Raw genomic sequence first — 19,135 nt, forward strand, 5'->3', positions numbered from 1 at the left:
GCGCTGTCGACTGGCTTCCCGAAACCACTGGCTCCCTTCCACAGCTCCACGGGGAGTGGCCATGGGAGGGTGTGACGGCCCAGCGACTTGAGGCCTGGCTTTCCCGCTGGGCGGCCCTCCCTCCTCCTGTCCCTAAGGCAGACGGGCCAAGGGCACCAGCCCTGGCAGGGAGGGCACGGGGCTCCTGGCCGGCAAGGGTGTGAGCTCGTTCCCCCAGGGACCACCAGTTCTCCCATCCCCCCTTCCCCCACCCCAGGGCTCGGATTGCAGGCTGGGCCCTCATCAACCCCATTTGGTTGGGAGGGGGCTCTGAGGCCACCAGGCTCCAGGCTGCCCTTGGCGCTGCACCACCCCCCCGCCCGGGCGCCAGGGAAACAAAAGGTTAGGGGGCCCAGAGGGAGTTATCTGGCCCCACCACCACCAAGGGAGGGGGAGGGGACCAAGAGGGGCATACCTCCTCCCCACTCCCCCAGCTCTGCAGATTCTTCGAGACACTTTCACAGGCGGAAATTCCCAGAGGTCAGAGGAGGGAAATGGTTAATTCCTTTTATTCAATGGGTCCCCCCTATACGCCTCCCCCCAGCTTCCTCCCTCCACTTCCCGCCCCCCCCCTGTGTGAACAGGAAGTGGAGAGGAAAAGGCTCGGAGCAGAGCAGCTGGGAGCAGGAGGCAGGGAGTGGGCGGCAGGCTTGGTGCCAGCCCTGCCCCTCATGGTTGCTTGCTGGAGGGCCAGACCCACTGTGGCCTGGGAAAGAACCTGCAGCCCGGCCGGCTGAGTGGCTCAGGGCCAGGTGACAGCCTCCCGTTGGACCCCCTTCTCTCAACCCGCCTCTAGGTCCAAGGCTGCTGCCCGGAGGGCGTGAGGCGTCCTCTGTCCGAGCCCCAGCTGCCCCGGCCACTGCAGCCCCACCCCCACGGCAGGCTGGGCATCCCTCTTCAGGCAGCCGCCGCTCCTGGCACTGGCTCCAGCCACTCAGCCCCTTGGCCCTGCCAGTTCTTTGAAGCTCATGCAGTGCTTCCTGTTTGGGGCAGGCGATGCCAGAGCCCCTCCCCCACCATTGTTCTGTGGAGACCATAGGTCCATCTGTTGCCCCATGGTGGGGCCCCTAGGCAGTGCCACACGGGAGCAGCACCACAAAGGACCCTGCTGGCAGCTTTGATTATGTGGAGTGAGGCAGGGCCCCAAAGCAGGTTGAGGGGGAATGGTGGTCAGAGGCAGGCCTGGCGTGGGCAGTGGGACAGAGGGAGGATGCTAGGTAGTTCTAGTGACTGGGCAGCCAGAGCCCCCAGCTTTCTCCTCCACCTGGAGCATGGCGATGATGCTTTTCAGGGAGCTATACCTGCTGAAGGCACCAGGAGAGGGATACCGTTCTCATGTCCAGTTTCCAAAAGGGAAAACTGAGGCAGAGGGGCAAACTTGGGTCTAGGAGGGCTGCTAAAAGGGACACGAAGTAGGGTTCTTCTCTCAAGGGGATTAGCCCTTCTCACTGAATGCCCTCTGACTGGGTGCTTTCCTCTCCCTGAGCTGCTTTGCTCTTTCTCAGCTTTCGCCTTGAAGTAGCTCTTGAGCTAAGAAGTCAGAAACCATGGGGTCACTGGAAGGTTAGGGTGGCCCTACGTTGGTGACCAGCAACCAGTGTCCACTGAGAACAAGCCCAGGCAGGCCCAGCAGGAAAAGAGAAAGGGGCATTGGTCTGGCCCCAGGAAAATGGGTGCTGCTCTTGGTTCCCAGTCTGCCGTAGCCAAAAGTCTGTTTGTGTTTCCCAGGTGTGGGGGGCAGGTGCTGGGTATCTGCAGCTCACCTCCTCTGCCTCATCTCACAGCTCTGCCTCCAACCTGCTTCCTCCCTCAGGGCTAGAAGCCCAAATGTGGTCTACCCCAATTCCCTTACCAGATCCTCTGGCTTCTCACCAGCCCAGGACCTGAATTACCTAGACCATGCCTCCCGAAGGTCATCACTGCAGAGATCTCAGCTGCTCTTGTTCAAAGAAAAAAGCCTTCATGGATGTTCAGCACCTGAAATGGGTATGCTGTGCCTCCCTGGTGGAAGCGGGGCTGGGAGGCCCACACCCCTATTTACTGTGCTTTCCTCCCCCACCCCAATCTCTGTGGGATGCCAGCATGCTGAGGAACCCAGTTGGAAAACCGTTGCTGCCAATCCCACCTCCTGATCTTACAGATGCTGAATCTCAGAGGAGAAATTGGTGGCTGACACGCACGAGGCTCCAGCCAGCATCCTGTCCCTTCTCCATGAGATTCACCATCGGTCAACAGTGACCCCGGTGCCCATCGGGAGCCAAACACCGTCCTAGGCTTCACCGTGCTCGCTCTCCCTCTCCAGCTAAAGTGCATTGAGCTGAGGGACAGGGAGGTGATCTGGAAAGAAAAAGTGTAAGTCTCCGCTCTGCCATTTATCAGCTGTCAGTTTAATCATCCCCTCAGAACTTCAGTTTCTTCACTCTAAAATGCGAGTAAACATAACCGAACTTGGAGGCTCAAGTGTAGATTAGACAAGAACAGTGCGGCACTTCTGCAAGGTTAGCCCAGCGCCGGGCCCCTGAGCGATTCCTGTTGGCTTGTTTCTCTTCCATGTCATTCTGTGCCTCATTCCTCTGGGGCTGGGACCCTGTAAGCCCTATCGTGGCTCTTCCCGCACAAACCCTCTGATCTCCTCTTTGAGAATCAGAGTGAAATTGGAAGAGGCTTGCTTGAGAACGCTTTTCTGGTTTCTCAAAAGATGGTGATTCTGGGGGAGAGGTCCAGGATGAGTGTGAGAGGAATCCCTCAGGCATATAGACTATGGCCCCTGAGGTGGGACAGGAGTGCTGTCTTGGGGGACGGGGTCCCAGTTTCCTGGAGGAGAGAGGACACTACTCTGCTCCAGGGGACAGATAGGATAGGCTGAGGGGCTGGGCCAGGCGTGGCTCCTCTGCCAGCCTGCCCTCGTGGTCCAGCCCCGAGCTTGCACAACAGCCTGGCTGGCTGGCTGGCACTCCCCTGGGAGCCTCAGGAAGTCCCCCTTGTCCCCCCCTTGACCTTTGACCCCTTGGGCCTGCTGCAGGCCAGAATTCCAGGCAGCTGTCCTCTCTTTTACCTTCTGTTCCTGGCCATTTCCCTTTAAGGCTGGAACTCAGAGATACCCCAAACCCCCACCTTACAGCTCATCCTTTCACATACTCTACGGTACAGACCAGCTGGAGCCTCCCCTGGGGCCGCTCCCTACGTGAGCTGTGGGGACCCTGGGCCATAAGCCAGCGGGAAAGACCCTTGGAGTCTAGCTACCTGAAGGGCCTGAGCCTTATAGGAGCGTGCCCCCGACTAGTACTCCTGAACTCCAGACATCCTCCCAGCTGTCTTGCTTGACTTCATCTCTGTCCCAGAACTGAGCGGGCCAAGCCAAGAACATGAGACCGAGCCTCCTCTCCCTCCACCCTCTGCGCAGTCAAAGTTGAAAGGACCCTTGATACTGTTCACATTAAACCATGCTGCACCTCACGGCAACTCAGTTTCACAATCAAATAATTCCCTTTGGTTTTCTAGTGGAATTTTTGCTTTTATTTTTTAGGGTTTCTTGGCCTTTTTTTTTTTTTTTTTTAAAGCAATCAGTCTAAATTTGTCATCACACATCCCCCATTTCCGCCCCTAAGGGCCTCCTTTTCATCCCCTGGAATCTGGAAACCATATGTGTGGGCAGAAACCCCCCAGCATCCCCCACAGCACCCTGGCCCAGCCTGGCCTCCACAGGGGCAGCCTGTTAGCTGAGGAAGAGTCTACACCCCAGGCTGGGGCTGGAAAGGGAGTTTCTCTTTGGACCTTCCCAGCTCAAGCCATGGAGAAGCCGTGTGGTCTAGTGGTTAGGGCTGGAACACATGGGTTCTGTCCCCAGCAATCTCTTTGACTAACGCTAGAAGCCTGGGAAAGCCCCCTTGGTATCCAAGGGACTCAGTTTCCCCATCAGTTGAGGGACTCAGAGCGTTACCAGCTAGCTCCTCTCCTACTACCTGCCTTGGTAGAGTTTTTGATCCAAAATTTTTGCTCTGTCACTTGCAAGCCCTGTGACCTTAACAAATGGCTTAATCTTTCTAAACTTCGATTTCCTCATCTATAAATTAGAGACTATCGTACCTACCTCCTGGTTGTTGCTAGGGTTAAATAAGAAAACCTATCCTCAAGGGCCTAACGTCAATAAACATTAGTTGTTGTTAATAAGTAGAAATACGTAATGAGGCGGCCGTGTGTTTTCGGCGGGCACAGCTCTGAGGCCCAGCCTGTCTGCCCCTGCCTCTCTGGCTCAGGCTGCCCTGTCCGGACCTTCTTTGGGCCTCCTCTGGCTCTAGAAGGAGCAGGGATGCATTAGCAGCACTAGTGGATCAGGCCTGAGGCCCTGCTGCTCGGTCCCTGTCTCCATGGCGACCCCAGCCCCTCCCCTTCTTCCTTCCTCAGGAGCTTTCTGTTTACTGTAAACAGCTGCCCTAGCTCAGCCCTAGCTGATCCCGCCCAAGGCCAGCCAGACCCTCTCTGAACTGGGGACAGGCTAGATGTGAAGGTCCGGCCACAGCATCCTGGGCTCCAAGCGGCCTTGAACAGGCTCTGCTTTGCCACCTGGACTGGGAGGGGAGGGAAGAAGGGGAGGGGAAAGGCCTGTTACCTCAGACCAGGGCAGCCAGCATCTCAGAGACAAGGATCAGTAGAGTGTAATGAACGATGACCGTCCCAAGAGAGCCTGGTAGAGAGACCCCTGGCATGGCTTTAGACTGACCTGGGTTCAAATTCTGGCCTGGACATCGGGATGTGCTCATTATATGACCTCAGTCTGGTCATTTAACTTCTCTAAGCCCCATTCAGTTTATTGATTTGTAAAATGGAGGTGATAACACCATTCTTGGAAGACTGGTTGCTGTGTAGGTTGGTGATGACGCACGCACGTTATCACGGCGTGTTGCTAGCCTGCATTGGTGGTGGCTGGACTTATGATTTCACCTCTCAGATACTCTCCTGCTCAGGGACTTTGCATGAGTCCCAGCCTATTCCTCCACCTGGCATGCCTCAATCACACGAGCTACAAGCATGCGTGTGTGTGCACAAAGCACAGACACATGTGCACACAGCAAATACATACAAGCCCACTAATGAAATGAAACGCGTAAGCATCTGAGGCATGGGAGAATCTCTCCATGGAGGTGGAGTTAGAGTCCAGTTGTTTGTTTCTTTTCTCTTTCTTTCGTTCTTTCTTCTTTCTTTTTTTCCTCTTTCTTTCTTTTTAAGATTTTTATTTATTTTTAAGCAATCTCTACACCCAATGTGGGGCTTGAACTCGCAACCCCCGAAGATCAAGAGTTGCACGCTCCACCGACCAAGCCAGCCAGGCACAGCAAGTCTAGTTTCTTCAGCCCGGACCTGGGCCTGAGCAGAACCACACTAGAGCTGGGACATTGTGCCACCATCACCAGGTCATCGCGGGTGCTTACTTCTCCCTCCACTCAGCAACCCCCTGCTCCCCGGGATTGCACCCGCCCTCCCTGCTCAGCTGACCACTGTACAGGAATACAGGGAATGCTGTTAGCGTACCGCTTCCCATTCCTAGGGGCCACGCTTTCAGGGCAGGATGTCTGGAATGTGAGGCTTCTGGCCCCCACCTGAAGAGCTCACAGTGGCTCCTTTGACTCCAGCATCCTTGGAAGTACCGGCCAGTTAGGGGAGCCTTCAAGGGTGAGATGGAGAGCTGTCATTCCCCTTACCACCAGAACCAGGGCCGGCTGGGGTTAGGCAGGGGCATTCATCAATTTGAGTCATTCCCCACAGGCCCATGAGTAAGCGTGGCTCTGGATTTCCAGCACCCCCTCCCCACCAAGATGCCTGTCAGGGTCTTCCAGGGCTGGGTTCCTGTTGGTCCCAGGTGTAGCCCTGGGGTTACATCCTGGGCTCAGCTCTCTCAGAGGCAGGGAGCAGCATCTGGAGGCTTGTGGGCTTAGCTGACTGCTGCCTTCACAGCGGCCTGCCTATCGGCCTAACGCCGGAGTTTCTGTCCTCACCCTGGTCTGGGCTGCGTGAGCAAGGAGAGGAGCCCCCAGTACTAAACTCAGCCCCGTGGACAGGGCTGGAAATCCCCCACTTCTTACCTTGGCTGGTTGAGGAAACAGCCTCCCGGCAGAAGGCCGCCTCCCGCCAGGGACTTTTCTCTTGGGGGTGACACAACATACAGGGCCGCTACAGGGACCCCGGCCGCACTTTAGCCAGCCCCGGGGGGTGAGGGGAGCATCATATGGGACCACTCTCTCCCTTGCAGGAAGCATGGCAGTCCAAGGTGCTAGAGTCCTACAGGGGCTTATGCAGGCCTGAAAGGGTGGGCAGGGAGAAGGGAGACCACAGGGTGGCCAGGAAGGTCCACACTGCTGGTGGCATCCGGGAATCTGACAGGGCCCAAGCGATTCTGTACCCAGAGCGCCCCAGCCCCTCCCCCACAGCTCCCTTCCCTCACCCAGCACCCGATCTGAAATGGGCTTCTGATAGGATAGAAAGCCTTCACAGGGCTTTGGTCTCCCAGGGTAGTGGTTTCCAAACTGTTTTGATTATGAACATTTATGTATAAATCACACACTAGAGTCAAAACCCATATGAAAGCTTACTAAAGCTCAATTTATTTTTCAGATAAAAAAGTTTAAATGGAAATCTTCCTATGTCCTCCCACCTCCTGACAGATGGCCTTGCTCACTCCTGCACTCAGCCCAGCGAGGAGCCCTCCGCACTCTAGATGAAGGCAGCCTCGCTCAGAGCAGACCATCCCACCTTGCAGGAGGGTACAGGGCTCGGTTGGGGGGCAGCTCGTTTTCTTAATGCTTTGCACACCACAAACAACTGAGTAACCCACATCTGAAACTCTTCTCTTTGTTGTTGGCAGCTTGAAAAGAAGCCCGGTCATCTTCGGCAAGGCTCTTCTGCTGAAGCCGGGGTTATGCTACGGCTCCCTACCCCCAAAGGCCCCGGCAGCCTGTCCCTAGAGCCACAACACCCCCTTGCAGAAAGTGAGCATTTATCAAGGAGGAATGCCCAGGCCTGTGTATGTGTGTGTGTGTTTCACGGTCGCATGTGTGTGTACATGCACATCCGGCTGTGCCTGCTCGGGGACAGCCTCTGTCTTCTGGTCCTGCTGGCTGTTGGGGCCTCATGCAGGTCACACAGGTCCTGAGACATCTGCCATTAACCCTTCTGACCTGAGTCAGAAGAACCTCTGACACTGAATCATATTCTTTATCTCCTCCGCATTGTCACAACAGAACCGTTTAGATAGGTGAAGCAGCTATCAATATTTCCCTGGTGGAGGGGAGGAGCTCGAGGCTCAGGAGGAGAGGGAATGGCCCAAAGTCACAGGGTTCCACAGAGCTGGGTCTCCTAAGCGCTCCCCCTCCTCCCAGGTCCTGCCAGGCTGCCGCTGTGGGGTGGCCTGCCTTTTCAGTCCCCCAGAGAGAAGGCAAGCTCAGGACCCTCTCCCTGTCCTTGGAAATGTGACCCAGCCACGGGTCAGCCCTCTTAGCAGGGAGCAGGGGCCCCATAGGCAGAGGGCAGGGTCTCTTCTGCCAAGGCCAAGGCCAGAGTTGCCCCCAGCTCCAATTGGCCCAGCAGGCTCTGGGGCCAGGACTTCCTCCTTCATTCAAAAGCTCAGCCCTGTAAGGGTGGCAGAAGGGGAGGGTGAAGGGAGGGCTCAACCTCCAGCCCCCTCCCCCCCTCACTGACAGCTGTAATCTGCTTGGGAAAATCTCTCTTTTTTTTTTTTTTCCGCACAGGAAAAAATATTAGTTGTCCCGATAACAAGGAAAACAAAATCCAGCGCAGGGCATCAGAGACTTCCTGAGGAGGGAAACAATGTCCAGGGAGTTCAGTGGAGAAGCCCTAGCTGGGAGGCTGAGGGGGAGCTGAGAGAGGACACTGGTCCAGGCCTATCCGGCCGGCGGGGGAGGGGATGACAGATCGAGGAACTTGGAAAAAAGATTTCCCCCCCAAAACCTTGAAGTCTGGGCCGTTGAGCTATATCCGGGAAATGATTCAGGAGCGCACGTCCCAAACGGGATCAGGCCCCATCTGCTCAGGTGCTTTGAGTCTACCTTTCTTCCCCACCCCCCGCGCCCCCCCAGTCCCCAGCCTGTTCTCCGGGGGCGCTGTCCCCGGGCCTAGGGGCCTAGAGTGCTAGGCAGCAGGGTCCCTGCTAGGGGGCCTAGAGAAGCCAAGGGCACCCCACGCACACCCCTCCCCCCAGGCTTCTCGCCTTGTCTGCCCCACGGCTGCTTCCCTGGGTAACTTTCCACTGGGGTTTGGGGTCCAAGAAGGGGAGGGCTTCTCCAAAGGCTCCACCCCCAAGCCTACGGGATTCTGTTGCCCATTTCCCCGGGGCACTTGGGCTATTTGGTCCAGTGGGTGTGGCCTCTGAGCACTGTGGGCTCTGGGGAGGGGCAAATGAGGCCCTAGGATTTAAAGCAGGGCCCTGTGCTCCCAGGGAGAACTGTTCTCAACCTCGGGTGCGCAATGGGTCACTTAGAGAGCTTTTAGAAAATACCAGTGCCTCCTAGGCCCCTTTTCCAAACAATTATATCAAAATCTCTAGGGAGCTGCTCAGGTGATTCTCGTAGCATAGTCAGGGCTGAGAAACCCCTGTTCCATGACCCTGTGACCCTCTGGTCACTTGCTGGCTGGTCCCCTCCACTTCTGCCATCAGCACTGGCCCCTCAGTTCCAGATTGAAGCCCCTCAGAAATTACCTACCACCGAGCTGATGGCCTCCAGAGGTGCCTGCAGAGTTCCCTGACCAGCCAGTCAGGTTCCCTGACCAGCTGCCTAACCTGATGGGAGTTTCTGGGTTACTGCTGCCCCTTCCCTCTGCTCCTTCTCTTCCCCTTGGGCAATGATGTCTCAGGCCTTTGTTCTCAGCCAACAGGCTCTGTGGCCAGAAACCTACCCACAGCTTAATTATAGCCCCATTCCCCAGCCATAGGCTGGCCACCTTCCACACCCAACCTGCCCAGAAATCCTGCTCACCATCCCCCTTCCTCACATTGCCGTAGCCCAGGCAACTCCTCCCCACATCCCAGGGTCATAGCCAGCTTTATTCTCAGGAGGACTCGAGGTTTCTTCCCCCATATGCCCTCAGCCCTTGCTCTGCACAAAGGCTCGGGCTCTCCTGGAGGTCTGGGCTCGGAGCACGGGAGCTGATTATCACCAAGGGTTGGGGGCTTGCCAGGGTGCTGCTGCTGGTAAACTTACATGGTAAACTCTCTGAAGTCAGAGACCATTCCTAGTTCATTTTTGATTGTTAATAAACATGGAGCAATCACCTACGTGCTAGGTCTATGGGGAGATACACACCTGAAGAGAGCCATAGTCCCTCCACTCAAAGGCCTTCTCAAGACAGGGAAGGACTGGGGCGCCTGGCTCTCGTGACTCTTGATCTCAGGGCTGTGAGTTCAGGCCTCATGTTGGGCATAAAGATTACTTAAAAGAGAGAGATAGAGAAGGACTGTAATGAGCTATCACGATGAGTTCTCTGAAACCTTCTCAGGAACACCCTACCAGCACAGTGTAGGGAGTATAGCAACTACTCCATAAATGTTTGTTGAATGAATATTCGTTTCTTAAGTGGAGCATAGTATATTCCTCCCCTAGCTGTACAAATAAAGGGAGATATCTTAGGGGTCAGGGACAAAGTAGGGTTCCAATTGCATCACACGGGGAGGGGAAAGGATAAAATGAGCCAGGGCCTGCTGCCTGGCTCAGGAGAACTCACTAGGGTCCCTTTTTGCTCCCGGCCAGGCTTTTACCAATGGAGGGAGCTTTGAAGTCCCCAGGGTCTGTCCAGAGGGCCTGTGGGTTACCATCCCCTCTGCCCAAGTGGTCCTGCCTACCTGGAGAATCACCACAGATCCTGAGAGGCAGGACCACAGAGCAGGCTTTTCCCTTCTCCTAAGGGGGCCTTCTTGGCTTGGGATTCCCAGGGGTCTCCTCTCTCCCGCTGGAGGAGCCCACCCCAGCTCCCAGCCCCCATCACAGCATTTTCCAAACAGGTGGAGGATGCTGTGGACAAGTGGCCACCTGGCTGTGGGGAGAGGGGAAGCCCCAATGCACGCCCCTGGGGCTTCAATCTCCCCAGGGGAAACAGTGCGAAGAGAAGCCACTGCCTGCTCCCCAGAAGCTTAGGCTCTGACCCTTGGCCTGGGCAGTGGGCAGCCGGCTTCAGGAGCTTGGGGTGAGGGGGCTTAGAAGGGAGGGGCTCCAATCCCAGCTGCCTCACTCTGGGTACTAACAGGCCATGCCGGGGGCAGCCGAGATTGAGGGGGGGCACCACCACCTGCTTTTCCTTGTTTTGTTTTCAGGGCACTAATTACTGTGCTGAGCTCGGAGCTGCCTAATGAGGCCGTTTGGATTTCCTGTTGTTCTGGCTTCCCAAGACCCTTAAAGGGCCAGCATCGCACTAGGAGTGTGCCCGGGTGGGACACCAACCGTCCTGGTGAGGGTGAGCACAGAAGGGCTATCCCTCAGCTCAGCCTGAATGCCAAGGGCAGTGACAAAGGGACGGTCTAGCACTTCCCAGCTGCTCACATCCTCCATAAGGACCTGCTCCGAAGGGCCCCCGCACCGGAAGCAGGAGCTTCAGAACTGTGTAGCCTGGCCCGAGCATGGGGTAGGGTGGGAGGGGGAGGCCAGGAGGCCAGGGCTGAGGAGGAAAGGCTGGTGATGTGACCAGTGCCCAGACTGTGAGAACCACTGCAGCACCAGGCAGGAGGGAAACGCCATGACGTCCTGTGCTGCCCCCCCCCCCCCGAAAATAAACACTTGTTGTCTGAGCAGCCCGCGCCACTTCCGAAGGGGCAGGCTAGCCAAGCTAGTGGCCCAGGAATGGGCCTCGGCCCAGCTCTGAGCAAAGTGCTTTGCCCAAGTTGGATGCAGAAAGGCCTGCAGGTCAGGCTGCCCCTAACCCAGTCCCTCCATGGCACACCACCAAACAGGGCTTACGGGATGCATTCGTCCCTTCTGTGCCTTAGGGCTCATCTTTGCACACGGAGGAGTGGAGCATGGCTGGTGATGCCAGGGAGCCCCCTTCCATGTGTGCCACAGACTGCTGACGGACTGGCAGGGCAGGTGGGGGAGTGCCCATCTGCCTCCCGAGTTCCCCTCCGATCTGTGGCACAGCCTCAGCCCTGCCCCAAGTGCCCCCCCGGCTGCCACAGACTGTGGGTCCCCTGGGCCCCAGGAACCCTGGCCTGCAGCACCCTCCCCCACAGACAGGGTGACGACATTGTTGTTCTTATACGGGGCCTTCCGCCTGGAGTTCCGGCTCCGTTAAATGGTGGGAATGAGGGTCCCAGGGACAAAGCCAGCCTGGTTCCCGCAGCCACCTCAGAATGGACGGAATCCCCATTGTGTGCGGGCGCCTTGTGCCCGCCCTCCCCTTGCCCGCGCCGGACATGCCAACAAACAGCTCATTGAGTCCGGGGGAGGGGCCCGGGAGACAACAATGTCCCCCAGCGGGCCAGGGCAGTGAGCTCAGCTGGGGGTGGGGGCTGCCATGGAGGCCGGAGGGCGATGATCTCAGCCTGGGGAGGGACAGCCCTTGCGACAGGCTGACCTGAGCCTGGCCTCCCCGGTGAGGCTGAGAAGGGCTGACCAGGGCTGGCCTCGCCCTGGCTGCCCCACCCCCGGGCCGAGCTGGGAACTGACCTGAGCTTCTCACGCTTAAACTGCCCCAGCCCAGGGTGCCAAGCAGGCGCGGCAGGGGGCCCACAGGACCCCGCAGAGCCACCCCAGATCCAAGAGGCTGGTGGACCCTCCCTCTGGCAGCGCCGTTCCAGAAGCCCCTGAGCGAGGCCCAGTCCAAACAGAGCCCTCCCATGACACCAGGCCACATTGACCACAGCAGGACTTTTGGATCAATGAGCAGTGTAGACACTGTCACAGGAAGTTCTCCCATATGTCTAACCTTTCTATAACCAGAACTATCTAAAGAGCAGGCTCAGCCTGGAGAGGGGGTGAGGATCCAATCCCCAGAAGTATTCAAGCTCTTGGTTACAGAATATGGGGTTGATCTAGGTGGCCGTGAGAGCTCACCCCACCCTGAGCTTCTAGAGACACCTATGGATTCCCTTTGTGGGTTCCAGGTCTGAGGTTAGATGAACCGGGCCTGATCCAACCCTTTATCCTCTTCTAGGCAAGTCTGGGATTCCAGGCAGAGCCTCGGGCCTCTCAAAGAAAAAGGAGGAAGTAGGGAGAACTGGCAGGGGAAGTGGCATGGCCAGAGTGGCCCCCACCCTCAGTATTGGGACTGGGGAGCCCTGATGCTGGTCATGTTTGCAGGGCTCTATCTGAAAAGCAGAGGCTGAGAAGAGAAAGCAGATGCTGGGTGTGGGGCCCCTCCTAGCAGGTCATCAGGGGTCTGGCATTCTTAGGTGGCCAGCCATCTCAGGGGCAGGACCCAGGCATCTGTGCACACCTGACCACCAGCCAGAGGTGCAGAAAGCCTCCTGGCTGCCTCTGGCCTGCCCTTTGTACCTCCCCACTCTAGACCATCTTGCCTGCTGCTGCCAGAACGCCCTCCTCAGCTCAAGAACCCACAGGTTCCCGACTGCCTCTCAATCAAGTCCGAATTTGCCTGCTGGGTCTCCAAACCCTACCTATCTAACCACATGTCTCCATATGTGAAATCTGTTCTACCTCTACCTACTTCCTTTCCACCCTGATCCTTTCCCTCTCTCCATTCTCCCTGCCAGGAATGCCCTCTCTTCTCTAAGTTCCACTCTTTTTTTTTCCCATCCAGGCTCAGTGCAATCCCCCTCTCCCACAAAGCCTCTTTTGACCCCTGAAGCCCTACTCCCTCTCTGAACCCTGGTTCCAAAGGTCATCACGTTTCTTTTCATGGGCCTCGATTTCAACTCCAATTCCCATGGGCATCAGGAGCGACATATGATGTTCCTTTTGGCCTCGCTGACCTTAGCCCCATGCTAGGCACACGGTAGACCTCATCCACAATTGGCTGACTGATGGACCCACACTCTGCATACACATGTGGCCCCAAGAAGGCTAGCCACAGGGTACACACTTTTGCCTGCATTCTCTTCTTTTGATGGCAGTTTGATGGATTTGTCCTCAGTCTCCCTAGCTTCCTCTCTACTTGGAGAAGGGTTGGGGTAATGGGGGTAGGGGATCAAGCCACTTAGTAGAGGAGGGGAAGCAAGAGAGAGGGGCGTTGGTCACAAGGCGACACAGGGATCTTGGTGGCAGAATGCTCCAACAACACAAGTATTCATGCAGCCCAAGCAGGACTCAGGAGACTGGGGTGAGTGGGCACAATAGAGGGTCAAAGCCTGTCTGTTTCTAAATGTATAGAGTTAACTGAGGCTGTTACTGAAATCCCTGGTGTTGGAGACCCTGAGTATTCACCGTTGCTCTGGGAATTCTCTATGAGCTCCCAGACCTTAAATCCAGCCCGCCCCTTTGCCTCACTCAAAGTTCTTGTGGCTGGACAGCTCCAGAGGGCTTGTTTTTTCTGAGAGTGGTGGCCAGAGGGCTGGGGGCAGGAGAGGCAAAGTGACATCGGCTCACAGTGGCCTAAGTTTGTCCAGAAAACTCTTTGGGGCTCTGGTCTTGGTGCCTCCCAGGCCTCTCTGGACTTCTCTGGGGAGAGTCTGGACGCATACATTCTCTGGGCTGGAGGTTCTTCGCTAATCACAGGCAAGGCAAGTTATTCATTAGCAAGCATTAACATGCAATTCTCATCAACTCCAGGGGAGAGTTCAACCTGGATCAACAACTGGGATACATAGTGTAGACACTGTCACAGGAAGTTCTCCCATATGTCTAACCTAAATCCTTCCTGCCACAATGGAAGCCCGTTTCCTCTCATTCTGACCATGGTGAGAGAAGGAGACAGCGGGTCACCATCCTTTGCTTCAGACCCATCACCTCCTTGACCATGGCAGTCAGGTTCCCTTCTCCAGGAAACAGTGCCCCGCCTACTCAGGCAGCTGCTCAGAGTTGGCACCTGTCCCTGATGTCTTTCTCTCTCTATGAGAGTACTGGAAACACAGCACTTCCTGGTTCAGGCCTGACCCTTTCTTCCAGGGAGGCTGTCTGAGTAGTCCCCACTCCCAGGTTCCTGGGGCTGCCCATCCCCTATCTCTTGCTTGCTTCAAGTCCTGGGTGGCAGCTGGGATCAGAGATCAGAAGCTGTATGGAGAAATGAGAGGTCAGAGTTCCTTCCAGGAGATGAGTTGTTGCTCAGTGGAGGAAGGTGGAGTGCACGCAGTAACCTGGGGAACCCAGGGACAACGCTGAGCCTGGATGCTAATGGAAGGCCAGAGCCAGAAGAGGGCAGTGAGGGCTGAGTGGGAGGGTGGGGCTAGGGAGAGCTTCCCACCTGTCAAAGTTTACAGAGAAGAGAGGTTTCAGAGACAAGCGACCTGTATGCTGGGGAGGGACAGTGGAGGCTAGCCAGCCAGGGTAGAGGATGAGTGAGTGAAGAGGCTTCTACAGAGGAAGAAAAATCTCAGCTAAGGAAGCCAGCTCAAGATCTAGGGCCCAGGGGGTGCCTGAACCTTTGCTTTCAGGCTCTGCCCCAGCTCCCTCAGTCCTTCAGCACTAGCTGGTGGCAGGTTCTCTCTCAGTCCCATCCCTCTGAGCAATGTCTTTGCCCTGTACCCTCTGTTCTTTAGTCCTGTGACCCATCTCTCAGAGTTGTCCGCGCCCTGAGGGATCTGGGCAGGAGGCAAGGGCAGGCTGGGGCTCGGCCTCCAGCCAGAGGGTCTCCACGCAGAGGCCTCCCTGAGCCTTCCCTCCCTTCCCCCACCCCAGCCTCCCTGTTCATTCGCTAGGGTGCGGACAGGAAGGAGCTAGGGAAGGGGAAGCCAGGGGCTCTGGGAAAGTTGCCGTGGAGGTACCATAAACCCCGGACTCCTCTGTGTCTGGAAATACCCGCTGCATGGCTCCTGGCCCTAGCTTTCCAGGCATCCCCTGGGTTTGGCAAATGAAGCTGGGGCAGCTGCTGGTCACCACCAGTGAGGACCCCTGCCTCCAGCCAGGAGGTCTCCACCCTGCCCCTCCTTTCCTCTGATCAGCACACAGGAGGCCTGGGGAGAGCTTCCTTCTGATACAGTTAAAAGGGGCTTCTCAGGTCAGGGGCCCTCAGCTTCTCCTCTCTTGAGCCCATTGCCTCTACAGTCCAAAGTGTTTTCCTTGAGAAGGAGAGGCCCCTGTCCACACCAGTTACCCCAGCTCCAGGTGTCACCTGCGCTGGTCTTCCAAGAAGGCAAAGGAGACAGCGTATGGGGCTAGCCTCAGTCCTCAGGCTCCATGGAAATCAGGGAGGTTGAAGGTGGGAGATGCTCCTGGTCTCACAAGGAGCCAGAGCAGGCACTCTGACTCATGCTCAATGATCTTACCCACTTGGACATCCATTCCTGGAGACATGGGGTCACCAGTCATGAACCATCAGCCAGTGGACAGTCCACCCTAGTCTGTGGACCACCCAGCCCACTTGGTGATGTGGGGAGGGCTGAGTCCCCTGAGCTACCAGGAGCTTCAATGACCAGGGCAATTCAGAAATTGACTTTTCCTTCCTCCTATACACCTCTGCTCTGAAACACCACCAGGAAGAAGGAGGGCTGCCATTTTGAGACCTACACTTGACCCTGGCAGGAAAGTCATCTCTGAAAGGCCAAGGCCACGGGCAGTTGGTTCTTCCAACCTTCATCTCTTCTCCAAACCCATTCTCGAAGCTCCAGTCTTCTCTCTTCAGCCAAGAACCTCATCACATCCTCATCCCACAAAAGGCCCTTACAGTCAAGGTTTTCCATAGGGCCTACCTCCCTTCCATGCCCTACCTGGCTTTCCTCACTTATGACTGTTTTCAGCTCTCCTTTTTCTTTTCCTTCCTCTTGGACCTCATTTGATGTCAGGGATCTCCCTTCTACTCCAAGTCTGCCCTGGCTATCAGGATGTCACCTAGGGGGAAAGGAAATTAGTGTTTATTGGGCCCCACAAATGTGTAATCACATACAGTCTGTTACTCGGTCACCCTCCCATGTTACTGTTATTATTACTCCCACTGCACAGATGAGAAACCCCAGGGTTTTAAATTACAAGCCCCAAGAGGGGTGCCTGGCTGGCTCAGTCAGTAGAGCTTGTGACTTGATCTCAGGGTTGTAAGTTCGAGCCCCACATGGGGTATAGAGATTACTTTTTTTTTTTTTAGGATGTTATTTATTTATTTGACAGAGAGAGAGACAGCGAGAGAGGAACACAAGCAGGGGAGTGGGAGAGGGAGAAGCAGGCTTCCTGCTGAGCAAGGAGCCCGATGTGGGGGCTCGATCCCAGGACCCTGGGATCATGACCTGAGCCAAAGGCAGACACCTAACAACTGAGCCACCCAGGCATCCATAGAGATTACTTAAAAATAAAGTTTAGGGGCACCTGGACGGCTCGATCGGTTAAGTGTCCGGCTCAGGTCATGATCTCAAGGCCGGTGAAACTGAGCCCTGCATGGGGGGAGCTGAGCTGGAGCCTGCTTGAGATTCTCTCTGCCCCTCCCCCCCAAAAAAGATTTTTTGAAAATAATAAAAAATAAAAATAAATTACAAGTCCCGAGGCCCCAAGACTACATGGCTGAGGAGTGCCAAAAGCTAGGTCTATGTTATGCTTACTCACCAGACTCAGCCAAAACAGGCACTGGGGAGAGGCCCCATTCCAGCTCAACCCTCCCCATCCCTATCATGGGGCGTCTTCAGGATTCATTGTCTCTCAGCGCCCATGCCCCAAGTCCTAGCCCTTTCTCCTCACAGGGGCTCTCATCTTATTATCAGCCATCGCATCCTGTTCCCCCACAGAGCCCCCAAATGAGTCCTCAAGGCTACCACTAAGTCATCATCTTTTCTCCTCCACCAGCTTCAGGCCTGTCCTATGCGAAACCCACTCTGTTCCGCGGGAAAGACCCTGGGCAGGCAGTTCCGTGTAGGGACTCGAGAAAGAGGTGAACGAGGCCCCGCGGGGCACCGCCTGCCGAGCGGGAATCCCTGCCCTAACCGCTGGCGCCCCTCGAGGGGAGGGGTGAGGGCGGAGGTGGTTCTGCGGCGGCATCTGTCCCAGGCGGGCGGGAAGCTGCTGCATTAAATTGTAAAATCGATTTATTGACCGGCAGGTGCGAGCAGCGGCAGATGGAGAGTAGCGCTGCCCGGGCGCATCTGCGGGGAGCGGCGGCATCGATCCTGGCCCCCCTCCGAAACCCGTCCGTCCCGGTCCTTGCTCGTCGGCTCGCTCCCAATTGCAGGGCCAAGGTCCGCGAAACTGCGGCGCCTGAGCGGCTAGGGTAGCTCGGCTCCCTTCCCCTCCCCCCCTCCTGGCCTCAGGGCCCCGGGCTGCGCCCCCACGGCTGGCAAGCCCTGCCAGCCCCACTGCCCCAGTTGGCACGCGGCGGGCCGGGCTGACGCGTGGCAGCGCCCTGCGGCAGATGAGGCACGCGCCGGCCTCATTTCAATGTGAATGGATCGAAAGGAGCAGCCATGTGGCAGCAACAGTTTGCAAATCTCCCCGCCTTCTGTGCAGCTCCGGGGCCGCGGCTCCCTGCACGTGGCCCCTTCTCCGCAGCGACCGCAGCGGCGCCCCTCAAGGCTTAAGCGCCCCGCCCAAGCCAGGCCAGCTCCCCCCGCCCCTGGCCTGACCGACGGGCTCCGTGGCCCGACCTCCGCCGCGATCCTACCTGGCCGCACAGTTTGCCCCGCCGAGAACGGGAGTGGGGGTGGGCGAAACGATGCTGGAAGCCTCTAAGCTGCGCCGCCGACTGGGTGGGGGGGGAGGGGCGAGTAGGCTACCCAGTAGGGGAGGGGTCCCGAGGCTCTGCGCGGCCCGGGTGGTACGCCAATAAACCTGGGGTCAGCTTAGGGGCGCGGCTGGAAGACAACCTTGGCTCTTTACGGCCCCAGGTGCGGGTTCTACCTGCTGGGGGGCTGTGTGCAGGGGCCAGGAGGAGAGGACAACAGAAGCAGAAATCCCCTGCAAGGGAGGCTGTGGGCCTTGCATGAAGCCAGGCCTGGACCCTGCTCTGGCTCCTGACGTTGTAGGTGCGAGTGGGGATGAGGACCCGTGGACCTTTAGAGGGCTCACAGTCGTCAGTCCAGGGGAGTTCAGGTCGGTTGAACCTTGCATCCATGCTCCCTCTCGAGGTCATCGCCGGGTGTCTGCATAGGGGCAGGGTCAGCAGATGTCCAGGTGGGTCCAACCCCCCTGTGATTTGCGGCCTCCAGTGGCCTCACAGCCTCCTGCTCTCGGTAGCCCCAGGACACATGTTGGGCTCTTCTGGTCTCCAGTGGGAGAAAAAGGGAGGAGTCCCAGCTGTGGACACTTGCATTTCAGTTCTGGGCCAGCACCGGGACCCTTCCTTACTCAGCAAATGTGGTCAAAGAGGGACTCCAGCGGACTGGAGGGCCTGTGGGTACTCAGGCTGTGGCATCTTAGCAGGATAATGAACTTCTGGGACAGCACCCACGTGGCAAATAGATGCTTCATAAATGCCTTTTGATGGCGAGGAGAATTTAACCCTTTCCTCCTCAAAAAGGATTTCTAAGTCTCTGGGATCCCTTGCATTTTATGTCTCTGAGGATAATAATGGTTTTGCTTGGTCCTTAACTGTTTGCAAAGTGCTTTTGGACACATTAGTCAGGATGTGTAAGAGGGAGTAGAGAGTGTTCCAGATCTACCAGTATTGAGCAAGAGGCATCCTGTAGGGTTGGATGTCTCCCTTGAGAGGCAGGCAAGTGCCAGTGCCAGTAAAGGAGCGAGTTCTTATGAACTAGGCCAGGATCTGGAGGTGGAAGCAGACAGAACTAGGTAGGGATGGGTGCAGCTCAGAGGAGAGCAAGGGACACTCTTTGGCACCCTAGGCAGGTCTAAGGTTCGTAGAGTATGGGCGGAGCGAGCGTGAGGAACCCACTTGTCAGGATCGCTGGGAGGCGAGCCCTGGGCCCCCCTCCCTCGGGCCGCGGGACTCCGCCTGCCCATAACCTACATTAACTCTGGAGCGCAGCCTGGGCCCATCTGCCGGCCCCCGCCCCACCTCGGTTCCCCACGCCAACCCGCTCGCGCCAGATGGTGGCTGGGAGGGGTGGCCG

This window comes from Mirounga leonina, unplaced genomic scaffold, assembly GCF_011800145.1.
Source record: "Mirounga leonina isolate KUSES-001 unplaced genomic scaffold, KU_Mleo_1.0 Mir_91, whole genome shotgun sequence".
Taxonomy (NCBI): domain Eukaryota; kingdom Metazoa; phylum Chordata; class Mammalia; order Carnivora; family Phocidae; genus Mirounga; species Mirounga leonina.